This window comes from Ascaphus truei, chromosome 6 (assembly GCF_040206685.1).
Source record: "Ascaphus truei isolate aAscTru1 chromosome 6, aAscTru1.hap1, whole genome shotgun sequence".
Lineage (NCBI taxonomy): Eukaryota > Metazoa > Chordata > Amphibia > Anura > Ascaphidae > Ascaphus > Ascaphus truei.
Genome location: NC_134488.1, coordinates 46,303,044 through 46,316,398, shown reverse-complemented (window position 1 = coordinate 46,316,398; position 13,355 = coordinate 46,303,044). Strand labels below are relative to the sequence as shown.

Genomic DNA, 13,355 nt, shown 5'->3' with positions numbered 1-13,355 from the left:
AGCATTTCGTTAGCCACAGAACGGTATCATCTGTTTATTTTTCATTATTATTTGTTATTTATATTATATTACGTGTATTACTGCTGTGAAGTGCTATGTACATTAATGGCGCTATATATATATATATATATATATATATATATATATATATATATATATATATAATAAAAGTTATTGTGCACATGCTCCAGTTGTTAGGGGAGCATTCAGGGCCATGTTGCCTGAATTGGTATAAACCTCTTGATAAATCATTTTCTTGCGTCTGCGGGGGATACAAGCAGGAAAAGAATAACTGCCTTGTGTTGTATCGCACTTTCCACCGGCTCGCACATCTGTCTTCATTTTCTCCTTTTCTCTTACGTTCATGTTCTTGCTCAATATTGCTGCTTCTTCCTCTACAACATTTCTCAGGCCTCATTATACAGCTACACTTTTAATGCATGGCCTCACTCTCTCCGAACTTCACTCCTGCAACCTTTTTACCTGGCCTCTCTCCCTCTCTCTCTTTCTCTCTCTCCCTCTCCCTCACCCTCACCCTCTCCCTCTCCCTCACCCTCTCCCTCTCTCTGTTTTTCCTTTCACACCAGCTGTGCATCTCACCCTCTTTTTTCTTGTATCATTCTTTGTCTTTTTTTTTCTCTCTTCTTCATCCCCTTGTCCTGCTTTCTCGTTCTCTCTCTCTTTTCCTCTTTCTTCTCACCTCTAGTCCACAAATAAATGTATAACTAAATATCAGCATTTCTGGGGATGCAATCTCTTCCTCGGGTGCAAACAGCGACCAGGAGTAAGACCCCAGAATACACACAAACAGCGAAGCAAGGAATTTGCTCACCAAAGTTCCCGTGTAGTGACCTGACCACAAACCAGCATACGTAACAGACCATCCGCAGAATGTGTTCGATGGACCCTCTGACTAGACTATTTATTTATATTTATTTATATAATCTTGTACCCGGAAGTAATACATTGAGAGTTACCTCTCGTTTTCAAGTATATACCTGAGATAAGATAATATCTTATATTAGGTATATGTATAAATTTAAAGAAAATATTAGAAAAAAAATATATATATATATACAGTGTTCGACAAACCTATACATTTGCTCGCCCCGGGCGAGTGGATTTAACATCGTGGCGAGCTCCTATTGGCCCAAGCAGCACACGTTTGGTACTAGGTGGCGAATAGATTTTTTTGTGTGGCGAGTAGATTTTTTGGTGATTTGTCGACCACTGTTTATATATATATATATATATATATATATATATATATATATATATATATATATATATATATATATATATACACACACACAAAAAAGACTGCGCTTAAAGTATCTGTCTGCAATGTATTACCAACTAACTGTATAATCAATATATAAAGAATATATATAAGAAAAATGTATATAAAAAATATAATAAAGGAACCTAATATATAACAAGAAATGATGCTCTAGCACTATACCAAAAATAAAAATATAAAATTGTTGGAGTTTTATGGAACATTAAATTTTGTATTTTAATATAATACACTAGGATCGGGCGCTTTCTTCTCTTTTTGTCATATATATATAACTATTTGCAGGACAGTACAACCACAGTTCGATAAAAATAACATCATGAATTTTCTTTCTGTTCAAAAACGGCAAGCTTGACAGAGAGAATATTAGGGCAATATTAGAGATAGATTAATTTAATATATCCTTGTTTGGGGAGAGCATTTAATTATAAAGAAATACATGGCGTGAATTGTTCAAAAGGTATATTCAGCCATTTGGCCAGTTCTATTGGTAGAATTCATGTTCTTGGTATGTTCACAATAGAAAAGACATATAATTACTTTAGCATCTATGTAAGAAGTAAAGAAAAGGCAAATCTATCAGCGTATTGATATTTCATTCTTCCAATTTAGTAATGATTGAGGTGCTTACAAAGCGTGTAGCCATGGCCTTGTGAAATATTAATAGTAAATTATTGGGATCTATAATCTTAAGCGCTTTTGTGTTTAGAGCCATTATACAGAATGGAACCAGCGCTGCAATAAAGCAGAGGTGATGGGAGGGTTAGAGCGCGGGTGCAGGCTCGTGTCGGTGGATTGATATTTGTATATTGACGTATAATAGGAACCGTCACATCAGCTCGAGTACAAGATCAATTCTAATAAGAGTAGTGTATTTACAATAGACTAAACAAATTGTTACAATGTATCTCAGGCAAAAGATCATTATACAGTGTATTGAAGGACCCATTATATGATAATGTAGGGCGGGGGGGGGGGGGCAACCCCAGTCCTCTAGGGCCCCCAACAGGTCAGGTTTTCAGGATATCCCTGCTACAGCACTGGTGGCTCAATCAGTGGCTCAGTCGAAGACTGATCCACTGATTGAGCCACCTGTGCTGAAGCAAGGAGCCACTGAAAACCTAAACGGTTTTGGGGGTCCTTAAGACTGATGTTGAGAAGCCCTGACCTAACCTATAGCCCGATCATAACGTGCCCACCCCTGCCCAGCACACATCTTAACAATGACTCTGTGCCCATCACATGGCATTTTCCATATGTAACCCCACCATTGTTTTACTAACTAATGTACAGAGCCCTGGGTAAGGGAGCTATAGAAATGTCCTTATAAATAACTTGGGGGCGGGAAGGTAAACGCATTTTACAATTTTGTCAATGCATTTTGGACAGTTTCAGCCGGTTCTGTCAATATGTCAATGGAGTAACAATTCAGTCATAGAAGGAGACAGACTGGGAAACACTGTGTATACTGACAGCAAAGTGATATATCTGCAGTCAGAAGAGAATACTTCCTTATTGGGCGCAGGTACAAGGGGACAGACTGGGAAATACTGCGTATACTGATAGCAAAGTGATATTATTCTGAAGCCAGGGTCACGATTGATGTGTGAATGGCCCCCGATAGCATTAACTCAGCCCCCTTTCCAAATCACTCCAAGTCCTATAATATTTCCTTCATTTTATTGGAAAGGGCGAATACAGGTTCTTGTGAATGGTGTGTAGTAATGATTTGTAGTTAGAAGCAGGTAGAAAGAAATGGCCTTGCCATAGGAGAGTAACAGGGATGCGTGCTGTACTCACAGTCTGCAGGGTGGAAAGGGAAGGGAGGAGCAATGTGGGTAAAGGAATAGTCTAGGGACAGACTATCTGTGAACAAAACAGGGGGGAGGGCAGACTAGCCCATTCTGGTAAGGATCTCAGAGGCTGCATTAGCAACTCACTGATTACATGCCCAGAGGCAAAAAATGCAACATTGTTACATATTACACAGGCACAGTGTGTGTGTGCAAACTCCATGCAGCTGAAAATAAGAACTGACAGGCAGAAGCTGCAAAGGAAAGAGGGGGGTGAAACAGGGATGTGATTCTTGTTCCATGACACTCCCCGTCTGGTATCTGGAGATACCACTATATTCTAGGTATATGTGGAACATATGTGCAATATAACAACATAACAATGCAAAGATGATGTCCACATAACGATGGGATACCGGCCGGTACCCCCAGCTAGAAGTCCTTCGCCATCTCGGTAAAGGAAGTAGGCGGATGCACAGCTCTAGGTTAGCTTGATGCACCAAAATGTCTTTGTGTAAAGGTCTCTTGCACTGTTTTCTTTCAACTTTGTGAGAGAACAGTCCATTTGACTCTGTAGTTTTCTCTACAGAGTGCATCACCTCGTGGATGTGCCAGTCGTGGTAGTTTGTCACCCTATCACCTGGCGTTTGGCAGAAGGAGATGGCCTTTGGCTCCTTGCAGAAGCGGATCAACGCCCCTGGAAGACTCGTTGTCAAGTCTGGTCCAGTGAGTAGTGCCCCGTTTGGAGAGGCTTCCTGGTGCTGAGCATTGGAGCTGAACTTTACCCAGATCTGGCTGGGTTTCTGACGGTGGTGAACACCAGATGATGGGAGGTGCCGGAATTTTTTACCTTCCTTTAGTGAAGGTGCTGGCTCTGCGTGTCCGCTAAGGAATCTCTTCCGCGTGAAGACCACAATTTGATTCTTGGTCTCCGGCTCCCTTTGTGGGTTGCGGCGGAGCGAAGTCAGCCTAGAGATGGCAGGTTCTCTATTGTTCGGGAGGCATCTTTTTGGTGAATGAAATGGTAGCGGAGTCACCCAACTGCCTGGTCCCTCTTTGGAGAGCTCCTTGACTGTTAACCTCAGGAATCCTCTATCTTCCCTCGATGGTGTTTGCTTGTCGTCGTCCCTTGTTGTCTGGAACGCTGTGCACCGTAGGTCATCGGTGCATTCCTCTTGCACGAGAACATCTCCACGTAGTTTGGTGAAACGCTTTTGTGTCTCTTTGTTAACTGCCATCAGGAGGTTATTTTATCCCTGGACGTAACGAAGAACAGTCTCTTTTGCCCTAGTAAATCCCTTTATGAAATGTCTCTGCGACTGTCTCCTTTTAGATGTGTGAGAGGACAGTCTTTTTGACACTGTGGCTTCACCTGTAGGGCGCAATCTTTTGCAGCTATGCCAGCCGTGACAGCTGGCTGCTTTGTCGATTGATACTCTATGAAGAGGAACAACTGTACGTCTTAGCCGTGCCATTGCTCGCGGGAGGATCGTCCGATTGTTTATTGTCTTTTGGACGATCCCTTTGTCGGTCACCTTTGGGAGGTTACTTTCTTCCTTCAGTGGAGTCGACTCATCATCCTTGGTTGTCTGAACCACTAAGCATCCTAGGCCATTGTCACATCCCCCTGATGTGAGGATGTTTTTGTTGATCTCGGGGGTATGACCTTGTCTCTTCTCTTCACTTGGCCCTCCTGTCACTTGGAGATGGCCAAGACATGGTTCAGAGAGGGATGTGTGTCCACATTCTGTTATCACAGTTCTGCGGGCGTCAACATAGTCTTGTCCGTGCTCTTTGTCAGTGCACGCGCTGCCCACTATCACCCATCCTAGGCCAAGTCTTTGAGCGTATGGTGCGTTGTGGGGTCCGTTATGCTGTTTACGGACTTTATGTACCCTTAAGATGTCCCTACCGAGCAGCAGCAAGATCTTGGCGCCTTGCTCTACCGGTGGAATGTAGTCGGCTATTCCTCTGAGGTGCGGGTGATGGCGTGCTATGTCTGGTGTGGGAATCTCGTCCCTGTTTGTGGCCATGTGGTTGCACTCGATGAGTGTGGGGAGAGCTATCTTCACTCTGTTATCCACTGAACGTATGACGTAACCGCTTGCTCTTCTCCCTGTCAACAGTTGACCCTGCACAGGTTCTGAGGGTGTAGGGTGAGGCATTGTCTTGTAAGTTGAATAAGTTGAAGAACTCCGTCTTCGCCAATGATCTGTTGCTTTGGTCGTCGAGGATTGCATACATCCGGATAGCCTTCTCAGGTTGTCCCTGGGGGTGCACTGCGACAAGGCATATTTTGGAGCAGGACATTTTGTCACTTTCTTTTCCGCAAACCTCATTGCGCTGAGACGTGACGGATGTTGGCTCTCCTTCTCCTTCCTCCCCGCCATGCTACGCTACGGAGGATGGGTTGTTGAGTTGGTGGAGTGTCAGCGCCTCTGGATGTAAAGATGTTACGTGCGTGTAACTTTTGCACACTGTACATTTGATCTCTTCTTTACAGTCCCTGGCTAGGTGAGTCGTGGAACCGCAGCACCTGAAGCAAACTCTAAATTCTCCAAGTAACCTCTTGCATTCCTCTAGGGACTTCATCCTGAACCCAAAGCACTTGTTAAGTGGGTGTGGCTTCTTGTGTATGGGACATTCCCTGTTTGGGTCCCTTGGTTCCTCGTCTGCGGCGACCGACTGATCAGGAGTAGTTTGGGTCGTGGAAGGCACGTCCGTCCTGTGGACCGAGATGGGTGTTTGAGTGTTAACGTATCTCGCCACTGGTCTCTCATTCCTCAGGCTGCTTGCACTGTGTGTGGTTTGCGTACCCAAGATGAAACTGGGATCGTTCCTTGTCCTTGCCGCTTCGCGGATGAAGCTCAAGAAGAATGAGAATGGGGGGAAGGCGACTTGCTTCTCCCTTTTGTATTTGGAGCCTTGTGAAATCCACCTTTCTTGGAGGTTGAAGGGTAGCTTCTTCAGGATGGGTCTCACTCCACGAGCTGAGTCTAGGACGTTGAGACCTGTTAAGCAATGGTCTTTTCTTGCAACCTCCAGCTCTTGCAGCAGGTCTCCGAGCTCTGTAGCTTCGAGTAGTCTCTAGTTGTGATCTTGGGAAAGGTGTCGATTCTTTTGAAGAGCGAATCCTCGACTGCTTCGGGGCTACCGTAGCACTCTTTTAGCCTTTCCCACACTAGGTCAAGACCTACTTGGGGGTGGTTCGCGTTTGCCATCCGAAGTCTCTTCGCGTGCTCCCTGGATTCGTTTCCCAGCTATTTGAACAGCAGGTTGAGCTCTTCCCTTGCTGAGAAGCCCAAGCTGTTGATTGCGTCCTTGAACGTGAACTTCCACGTCCGGTAGTTCTCAGGGCGGTCGTCAAAGCTGATGAGTCCTGTTTGCACCAGGTCACGCCGGATCATGTACTTGGCTATGTCTGTCAGGCCTGAGGCATCGGTGTTTTGGTCCCATTCTGAGGTAGTTGCTGGGAGGGTCCGTGCGGTCGCCTCTTCCTTGGCGTGAACGCGTGATGACTGCTGCTCAGTGTGAGGGGCTGTGTTCTCCCGTGTGGGTGTACCTGGATTGCGAGCCTGTTGTGTTGCATCAGTGTGCGTGCTGGCGTGTGGATCACTGTTGCGGCTGTGGCTATCCCAGGCAGCATGTACCACTGTCGTAGCAGCATCTTCATCTCGTGGGGCTAGCAAGTCTTCGGTGTCTGTGGAGTCACTCCCTCCGTGTTGAGATGGTGCGCTGCTGTTTACACTGAAGAGGCTCCTTACGTAGTCTTCAGTGCGTTGGGTTGGATCCTCTGAGGCTATCCATCTGTACGGTTGCTCCCCGCCGTCCTGTTGCGCGGCTGCTTCTAGGACTTCAGCTTGGGCTATGGCGGCGGCGGCTTCCTTCTCTTGATTAAGTGCCTCTATTTCCGCATCAAATTTGGCTTTCCTACACGTAGTGGCTGCGGCAGTAGCGGTGGCATTAGCGGCGGCTGTCTGCTCCTCCTCTTCTATGCGCGCTCTTCCTGCTCTTACAGCTGCCTCTCTCCGACTATATTCGGCCCTGGCACGTGCTGCCTCTGCGGCGGCTCGCGCTTTGGTAGCGTTTGTGCTTGCGCTGGACGCGTTAGATTGCGCTGATCTTGCTGACCTTGATGAGTGCCTGGATGTGCTTGAGCGCTGCGATGCGGTCTCCAGGAGGAGCTCTTTTCTCTCGCTTTGGGCGTCTGCGATGGCGGTTCGCACGCGGCTGTCACGTGACAAATCAATATTGTGCTGTAAGTCCCTTTCATGCAGGCTTTCACCGGTATTAGCTCTGGCCAAGTAAGTGACGTATGCCTCAGACTGCCCTTGGTAGCATAAGTGGTCTATCTTTAATTGAGTTATTGCCTTCTCGAGCTGTTGTACAGAATTGCCAGCGCCGTCGACATTGCGTATCCCAAGTGTGGTAGTGTCCCAGGCCAACTCTAATTTAGCGCGGTGCGCTTCAATGTCAGTCTCATATTTTTTGCGGGCCTTCTGTGTCAGTGTGACTGTCCGTTTAGGCCTTGCGTCTGTCTGCGCCTGTTGCAGTTGCGCAGCGGTCTCTGTGTCTGAGTGATCGCTTTCCTGCGTGATGTCTGGTGAGGATCTGAGTTCTGCCATGCTGTAGGTGTGTGTAGGCCTTTTGCCAGTGCGTGTGGCGTGCGGTCTTATACCTGTGTCAGCGATGGGTGACTGTCTCAGATGATGCCGAGCGGTGTCCTGCAGCGTTCAGCGTAAGGGTAGCTGTACTCACAGGTATCCGGTGGCTCTGACCCGTGTCCTGGCGGGTGTCCGGTTGCATGGCCCTTGATGGCACTAGCCATGGGGACGTGCGCAGGGGTAGGTGAGATGGTGGCTCCTCACTATGGAGCTGTGCAGAGGGTGAACTCAAACAGAGAAAAGACAATCAAGTTTTGTGTAAGATGCACTATCTGTCTGCAAAGCTGCTGCCTTGTGTGCAAGGTTGTTTGCTGGCTGTGTGCAGGCTTTTGCTGTAGAAGGTCTGTGCTCTTATTAGCAATGTAAAGCTGCTCACTTGTCTTTGCATAAAGTAGTAGTTGTTTGCTGTATAGAGGCTGGTGGCTCTGTGTAGCAATGTGGAGCAGTATGCTTGTGCAGTGGTGGTGAGAGACGGCTGTTTATTTGCTGTGTAAGCTGCTTGTTTGTTTCTTTAGCATAAAGGCTGTGGGTAGCAGCTCCTCTGTGTGTGTCCCCAAAGCACACGGTCTTCTTTCTACTATTCTGAAGCCAGGGTCACGATTGATGTGTGAATGGCCCCCAATAGCATTAACTCAGCCCCCTTTCCAAATCACTCCAAGTCCATAATATTTCCTTCACTTTATTGGAAAAGGCAGCAGAATACAGGTTCTTGTGAATGGTGTGTAGTAGTGATTTGTAGTTAGAAGCAGGTAGAAAGAAATGGCCTTGCCATAGGAGAGTAACAGAGATGCGTGCTGTACTCACAGTCTGCAGGGTGGAAAAGGAAGTGAGGAACAATGTGGGTAAAAGGAATAGTCTAGGGACAGACTATCTGTGAACAAAACAGGGGGGAGGGCAGACTAGCCCATTCTGGTAAGGATCTCAGAGGCTGCAGTAGCAACTCACTGAGAGGCAAGAAATGCAACATTGTTACATATCACACAGGCACAGTGTGTGTGTGTGTGTGTGTGTGTGTGTGTGTGTGTGTGTGTGTGTGTGTGTGTGTGTGTGTGTGTGTGTGTGTGTGTGTGTGTGTGTGTGTGTGTGTGTGTGTGTGTGTGTGTGCGCAAACTCCATGCAGCTGAAAATAAGAACTGACAGGCAGAAGCTGCAAAGGAAAGAGGGGGGTGAAACAGGGATGTGATTCTTGTTCCATGACAGATATATCTGCAGTCAGAAGGGAATACTTCCTTATTGGGCGCGGGTACAAGGAGACAGACTGGGAAACACTGCATATACTGACAGCAAAGTGATATATCTGCAATCAGAAGGGAATACTTCCTTATTGGGCGCGAGTGCATGGACCGGATAATGAAGGTGATTATGAGCGTAAAAGAGAGATGAAATATTCTATTTGGTCTTAAAATAGACATGGTGTCCCCACCTGACTAGTATGGGAGGGGGGGGATGTATGTGGTCCTGGAGTGTGGTGGGCACATTTTGGGGGGCGTATTTGGACCCAAAGTGGCTCAACAAGTTCCTTTGGTCCGCGCAATTTTAGTGGATCAATCTCAAAAAGGGCGATTTGCGCTTTTTAAAATTATTATTACCCACACACCCCGCGGGTTCGGCCGCCCGCGGGACGGATATGTATTCTTAAGAGTCCGCCAACGGATCGCTGATTCCGCGGATTGAATTCTACAAATCTGTCCCCGGGTTGTATCCAATGGCGGATTTTGATGAATCCACGCGGATTGAAACTGCCCATATCCATCCGCGGATTTTACACCGCAAAACAGATTTGGGGGGGAGGGGGGGCGGACACATCAGCGAGAAATCCAGGAAAGGGATTTGAGCGGATTCGCCATTTCTCTAGTCCCGGAATCCATAGCAACTGGAGGCGGGTACGCTGGAACCGCACTGCGCTGTCTAAGAGCGACATTTAGGCGAGGTGCCGGTGAGTGCATATAGATAAATGAAGGTCTAACAAGCTTGCGGTAAGTATATTTAAGTAGATAAGCATCTATTGTTAATAGCGCAAAGATACAGGAACATATTTATTGGCGAATGTAGAGATAATTTGGGCTGGTCTCCGTCTCTCTGCAGAGATGCCCAATTTGACCGATTCGGGGTAAGAGGGGCCTGCCTGCTTATAATGAGCTGTGTGACAATCCTTGCTAAGGATATATGCATGTCTTTATTTATATCCATGTACATAGCGCTTTGCAGCAGTGGTGCATAATAATAGGAGACATAACGGAAATACGCTCTTCGGACATTAGAAAACCGATACTCTGCCCACAAGAGCTTGCAATCTAAGTAAGGAGGGTGCTAGTTAATATTATTTATATATATATATATATAGGCTTTCCCTATCAGTAGGTGGCACAGATTTAATTGACGTTGGAGCATAAAACAACTCCATATTCCTGCCTCTTTATGGCTAAAAGGAAAGAACGCCAGATTTACCATGCTATAACAGGGCTGGGCAACTCCAGTCCTCAAGGGCCACCAACAGGTCAGGTTTTAAGGATATCCCTGCTTCAGCACAGGTGGCTCAATCAGTGTCTCAGTTAATGACTCACCAGCTGTGCTGAAGCAGGGATATCCTTAAAACCTGACCTGTTGGTGGCCCTTGAGGACTGGAGTTGCCCACCCCGGCACTAATGCAAAAACTCCCAGCTTCAGAACAGGTGGCTCAAGCGGTGGCCTTTGGCTGAGCCTCTGATTGAGCCACCTGTGCTGAAGCAGAGAAATCATTAAAACCTGACCTGTCGGTAGCCCTTGAGGACTGAAGTGCCCCCCCCCCCCCCCCTGTTGTATACATGTATAAGCAGAGTAGGTCTCTTCTCTTTTCCAGTTGGCTTCCATATCCAGGACAGGCTCAGACTCGCATACCATTTACTTGCCATAAGAAGCTATTCAAGCAGTTGTCCTCATCCATACGTCCTCCTAAAGATGACCACTTTATACCGTCTCTATACACTACAGACTTCTTACTCCTCCTTCAGCAGTGGCAAGGTCACCTCTCCGACTCCGTCTGTTGTCATATAACGGGTCCTTCAATACACCGTATGACTGATCCTTTCCCTGAGATACATTGTAACAATGTGGCTAGTCTATTGTAAATACACTGCTCTTATTAGAATTGATCTTGTACTCGAGCTGATGTGACTGTCCCTATTATACATCATTATACAAACATCTCCATGTGTGAGCTTCTGCACGTGCTACAACCCTCCGTTCACCTTTGCTTTATTGCAGAGTTGCTTCCATTCTGTATAATGGCTCAAAACATAAAAGGATTAATTTATTATTAATATTTCACAAGGGCACTGCTACGCGCGCTGTGAGCGCCTCATTCATTGCTAAATTGGTGGAGTTAAATCTCAATGCTTTGATATATTTTCATTTTCTTCACATCCTATATAATGACACAATAAATGCTAAAGTAGATATATATTTTTTCTATTATGACTATATCAGCGGCATTAATTCTCCTACTAATAAAATTACCTCATTTCTGAATATATCTTGGAACAATTAAGGCCATGCATTCTCCCTAATTAAATGCTCTCCCCTAGTAAGTATGCAATAACCTGTTTCTAATATTGCTCCAATATTCTCTTTCCAGCTTGCTGTTTTTCAACAGAAACAAAATACACAATGATATTTTTTATTAAACTGGCTATACAGTCATGTAAATAGTTATATATTTTTCTCTGTTTTTGGTCACTTTTTGGGTTAGTTTGTCTCTGTGGATATAAATGGTCTCGTCCTAGGGACGCGGTGAGCACATTATACTGCTATGACATCACTATGCCGCTATGACATCACTACACATGAACTTTGGCACGTCGTGCGGGTTGGTCTCTCAATGGTCTGCTTAGACTTTCACTGGTAGATGTCTGCGATCTTCCTTCTTTCTTCTCCTCTACTCTTCTTTCTCATTCTCTCTCCACATCGGTATCCATCTCCTCTCTCACATCTTATCTCTTTTATTCCTCCCTCACCCTCCCTCTCTTAGTCACTGCATGTCTCTCAATATTTCCCTATCTGCCTATGTATTTTCACCTCTCTCCCACTCTCTCTCTCCACCCCTTCTCTCTCTCTCCACCCCACCTCTCTCTCTCCCACACTCTCTCTCTTTGTTTTTCACTCTGTCTCTTTTCTCCTCTCCCTCCTACTATCTCTCCCTCTCGCCATCTCATGCTCTTTCTCTCGCTATCTCATGCTCTCGCTCTCCTCTCTCTCTCTCTCCCCCCTCCCTCTCACTCTCTCCTCTCTCTCTCCCCATCTCCCCCTCCCTCTCTCTCCCCCCCTCTCTCTCTCCCTCTCCCCCTCTCCCTTTCCCCCCTCCCTTTCCCCCCTCCCTCTCCCTCTCTCCCACCCCTCTCTCTCTCTCTCTCGCGCACTCTCTCTCTCTCTCCCCCCCCCACTCACTCCCACTCTCCCTCTCTTTGTTTTTCACTCTGTCTCTTTTCTCCTCTCCCTCTCGCCATCTCATGCTCTCTCTCCCCTTTACAGCCTCCCATATCTGACACACATGCACATCCCATCAGCGTGGATTTATTTATTTGTGCTTTTTCCGCTCCACCGCCCAGGTAGTGAGAAATACACAACCTCCTGGGATTGTTTGTCACAGTAACACTCCCATCTTGTCACAGTGATCATTTTTGGGGCACTGCAGCATGACCTTGGGCATGAGGTCAGTCACAAACCCAACACCCCAAAGTGTAGGAGACATCTGTTCAGCTATAATACCCTGACTCCGAGTGCTTGTGTACACAGTGTTACTGCCACTGATCCCTGACTCGTGTGACATCAGCTGCTTCTGAACATGCTCCGTGTTTTGATGTCTTGACTGGGCCAATTATTAAGGAAATTGCCCTGCCTAGGGGTCCGTGTCTCCGAGCAATAGAACGACGTGAAATGATGACCTATCGGGATTAGCTTGCCTCGCTCGCTGTCAGGCTGATTGCTGTTTACTTAAGAAAGTCAATAACCGCTTTTGTTTTTCTGCTGTGCGAGTGCGTGGCGCGCAGAAAATAGATAGGACACTGCAAGTTTGGGTTGAAATATGGGAATTTTGGGAGGCGTTTGGCCTTGCTGACCCAAGTGGAATTCAAGGCCTCCAAAGACAAGTACTGGAGAAGGTGGAGGGCGGGGAAAAGCATAGGCGATGGGGTGGAATTTGTAGGAGAAGGAGTGAGATACTTTAATGTCATACTCCCTAAGATATACCACGTGTGGCAAACTGAACCAGTTCTTTAAAAATAGATGCAAATTGCGTTGTTATTGTGACTGTCACTTGTATGTATGTATGTATAATCTTTATTTATATAGCGCCATTAATGTACATAGCGCATCACAGCAGTCATATACGCGACAATCATATAAACAACAAATAATACAAATAACGCATAATGGGAATAAGCGCTTCAGACTTAAAAGTAACATTAGGAAAAGGAGTCCCTGCTCTGAAGAGCTTACAATCTAATTGGTAAGTGGGAAGAATGTACAGAGACAGTAGGAGGGTGTTCTAGTAAGTGCGTCTGCAGGGGGCAAAGGTTTAAGTATCATGTGTGTAGTATCAGCCGTGGTGCTACTCATATGCTTCGT

At 46.2% G+C, this 13,355-nt stretch overlaps 1 protein-coding gene across 4 annotated transcripts in view; it reads left to right on the top strand.

Moving 5' to 3' along the window:
- The window catches only part of GRIK4 (glutamate ionotropic receptor kainate type subunit 4), a 213,137-nt gene that overhangs the window by 101,148 nt on the left and 98,634 nt on the right, over positions 1 to 13,355 (top strand). The window lies entirely within an intron of this gene.